Source organism: Alosa pseudoharengus, unplaced genomic scaffold, assembly GCF_046254945.1.
Source record: "Alosa pseudoharengus isolate Yale_2024_CS ecotype anadromous, Long Island Sound unplaced genomic scaffold, YU_APseudo_1.1 YU_APseudo_1.1_scf_11, whole genome shotgun sequence".
Lineage (NCBI taxonomy): Eukaryota > Metazoa > Chordata > Actinopteri > Clupeiformes > Clupeidae > Alosa > Alosa pseudoharengus.
The window spans coordinates 14,838,283-14,840,782 of record NW_027468576.1 but is presented as its reverse complement, the minus strand read 5'-3'; the positions used below and the strand labels follow the sequence as shown (position 1 = coordinate 14,840,782).

General features: G+C 53.2%; 10 non-coding genes across 10 annotated transcripts in view; all 10 read left to right on the top strand.

Annotated features, from left to right (window-relative positions):
- trnag-ucc (transfer RNA glycine (anticodon UCC)) overlaps positions 1–4 on the top strand; it is a 72-nt gene extending 68 nt beyond the window's left edge. Inside the window, exon 1 of the tRNA in view lies at positions 1–4. This exon is cut by the window's left edge and continues 68 nt beyond it. This is a non-coding gene — a tRNA (tRNA-Gly).
- A 95-nt stretch (positions 5–99) lies between these two features.
- Positions 100–181, top strand: trnal-aag (transfer RNA leucine (anticodon AAG)). The gene has a single exon. It is a non-coding gene; the product is annotated as a tRNA-Leu (tRNA).
- Positions 182–318: 137 nt separating this feature from the next.
- trnal-uag (transfer RNA leucine (anticodon UAG)) lies at positions 319–400 on the top strand. The gene has a single exon. It is a non-coding gene; the product is annotated as a tRNA-Leu (tRNA).
- A 353-nt stretch (positions 401–753) lies between these two features.
- trnag-ucc (transfer RNA glycine (anticodon UCC)) lies at positions 754–825 on the top strand. Its single transcript has one exon. It is a non-coding gene; the product is annotated as a tRNA-Gly (tRNA).
- Positions 826–920: 95 nt separating this feature from the next.
- Positions 921–1,002, top strand: trnal-aag (transfer RNA leucine (anticodon AAG)). The gene has a single exon. It is a non-coding gene; the product is annotated as a tRNA-Leu (tRNA).
- Positions 1,003–1,139: 137 nt separating this feature from the next.
- Positions 1,140–1,221, top strand: trnal-uag (transfer RNA leucine (anticodon UAG)). The gene has a single exon. It is a non-coding gene; the product is annotated as a tRNA-Leu (tRNA).
- A 353-nt stretch (positions 1,222–1,574) lies between these two features.
- Positions 1,575–1,646, top strand: trnag-ucc (transfer RNA glycine (anticodon UCC)). The gene has a single exon. It is a non-coding gene; the product is annotated as a tRNA-Gly (tRNA).
- Positions 1,647–1,741: 95 nt separating this feature from the next.
- trnal-aag (transfer RNA leucine (anticodon AAG)) lies at positions 1,742–1,823 on the top strand. Its single transcript has one exon. It is a non-coding gene; the product is annotated as a tRNA-Leu (tRNA).
- Positions 1,824–1,960: 137 nt separating this feature from the next.
- trnal-uag (transfer RNA leucine (anticodon UAG)) lies at positions 1,961–2,042 on the top strand. The gene has a single exon. It is a non-coding gene; the product is annotated as a tRNA-Leu (tRNA).
- Positions 2,043–2,395: 353 nt separating this feature from the next.
- On the top strand, positions 2,396–2,467 carry trnag-ucc (transfer RNA glycine (anticodon UCC)). Its single transcript has one exon. It is a non-coding gene; the product is annotated as a tRNA-Gly (tRNA).
- The last annotated feature ends 33 nt before the right edge of the window (positions 2,468–2,500 follow it).

The window sequence follows — 2,500 nt, the reverse complement described above, 5'->3', positions numbered from 1 at the left end:
CGCAGTGCTCTCTCTTTACTTAAAGTCCTCTTTACTGAATCCCGAAGGCCTCCGGTCTCACTACGAGATTTGCGCCTCCTCATTCCCGTCAAAACACAGGGTAGCGTGGCCGAGCGGTCTAAGGCGCTGGATTAAGGCTCCAGTCTCTTCGGGGGCGTGGGTTCGAATCCCACCGCTGCCATTATGACCAGCAGTGCAAGAAGAGATGGCTTTGCCCTCAAAACCAATGGGTGAATGACAGTCATGTCGCCTGTCTTCTCTAGCCATCTCGCTAACAGAAGTGAGGAATTCTTCCCTCCTGAGGGTTTTGCCCTGTGGGGTAGTGTGGCCGAGCGGTCTAAGGCGCTGGATATAGGCTCCAGTCTCTCTGGAGGCGTGGTTTCAAATCCCACCACTGCCATTATCTTCTGATTAGCTAAGACCGAGCCTGTCCTTTTATCAGGGCCTCGTGAGCAAATGTCGACGTCCCTCTCCGCGTTTGCTGCAAGTCTTGGGATTCTGAGCCACGCCCTGCTTGCAGTGTCTGGAGGTGACCGAATTGGAGCAAGCTTTTTGATACAGCTGTTGCCTCCACTTCCAGAGACGCCTTGCGGTTTGAAAGTTGCTACTCTTGTGCCGAGCTAGCAAAGGCTATGCCAGTCTGTTGAACTGCCTGCTTCACAAGGCTAAAAAATATGTCAGGACTGCAAAGGGCCTGACTGATAGGCCTACTTTGGCTTAGCCTTGTTGCAAAGGCTTTCCCCCATCAGTGTGGCGTTGGTGGTATAGTGGTTAGCATAGCTGCCTTCCAAGCAGTTGACCCGGGTTCGATTCCCGGCCAACGCAGTGCTCTCTCTTTACTTAAAGTCCTCTTTACTGAGTCCCGAAGGCCTCCGGTCTCACTACGAGATTTGCGCCTCCTCATTCCCGTCAAAACACAGGGTAGCGTGGCCGAGCGGTCTAAGGCGCTGGATTAAGGCTCCAGTCTCTTCGGGGGCGTGGGTTCGAATCCCACCGCTGCCATTATGACCAGCAGTGCAAGAAGAGATGGCTTTGCCCTCAAAACCAATGGGTGAATGACAGTCATGTCGCCTGTCTTCTCTAGCCATCTCGCTAACAGAAGTGAGGAATTCTTCCCTCCTGAGGGTTTTGCCCTGTGGGGTAGTGTGGCCGAGCGGTCTAAGGCGCTGGATTTAGGCTCCAGTCTCTCTGGAGGCGTGGTTTCAAATCCCACCACTGCCATTATCTTCTGATTAGCTAAGACCGAGCCTGTCCTTTTATCAGGGCCTCGTGAGCAAATGTCGACGTCCCTCTCCGCGTTTGCTGCAAGTCTTGGGATTCTGAGCCACGCCCTGCTTGCAGTGTCTGGAGGTGACCGAATTGGAGCAAGCTTTTTGATACAGCTGTTGCCTCCACTTCCAGAGACGCCTTGCGGTTTGAAAGTTGCTACTCTTGTGCCGAGCTAGCAAAGGCTATGCCAGTCTGTTGAACTGCCTGCTTCACAAGGCTAAAAAATATGTCAGGACTGCAAAGGGCCTGACTGATAGGCCTACTTTGGCTTAGCCTTGTTGCAAAGGCTTTCCCCCATCAGTGTGGCGTTGGTGGTATAGTGGTTAGCATAGCTGCCTTCCAAGCAGTTGACCCGGGTTCGATTCCCGGCCAACGCAGTGCTCTCTCTTTACTTAAAGTCCTCTTTACTGAGTCCCGAAGGCCTCCGGTCTCACTACGAGATTTGCGCCTCCTCATTCCCGTCAAAACACAGGGTAGCGTGGCCGAGCGGTCTAAGGCGCTGGATTAAGGCTCCAGTCTCTTCGGGGGCGTGGGTTCGAATCCCACCGCTGCCATTATGACCAGCAGTGCAAGAAGAGATGGCTTTGCCCTCAAAACCAATGGGTGAATGACAGTCATGTCGCCTGTCTTCTCTAGCCATCTCGCTAACAGAAGTGAGGAATTCTTCCCTCCTGAGGGTTTTGCCCTGTGGGGTAGTGTGGCCGAGCGGTCTAAGGCGCTGGATTTAGGCTCCAGTCTCTCTGGAGGCGTGGTTTCAAATCCCACCACTGCCATTATCTTCTGATTAGCTAAGACCGAGCCTGTCCTTTTATCAGGGCCTCGTGAGCAAATGTCGACGTCCCTCTCCGCGTTTGCTGCAAGTCTTGGGATTCTGAGCCACGCCCTGCTTGCAGTGTCTGGAGGTGACCGAATTGGAGCAAGCTTTTTGATACAGCTGTTGCCTCCACTTCCAGAGACGCCTTGCGGTTTGAAAGTTGCTACTCTTGTGCCGAGCTAGCAAAGGCTATGCCAGTCTGTTGAACTGCCTGCTTCACAAGGCTAAAAAATATGTCGGGACTGCAAATGGCCTGACTGATAGGCCTACTTTGGCTTAGCCTTGTTGCAAAGGCTTTCCCCCATCAGTGTGGCGTTGGTGGTATAGTGGTTAGCATAGCTGCCTTCCAAGCAGTTGACCCGGGTTCGATTCCCGGCCAACGCAGTGCTCTCTCTTTACTTAAAGTCCTCTTTACTG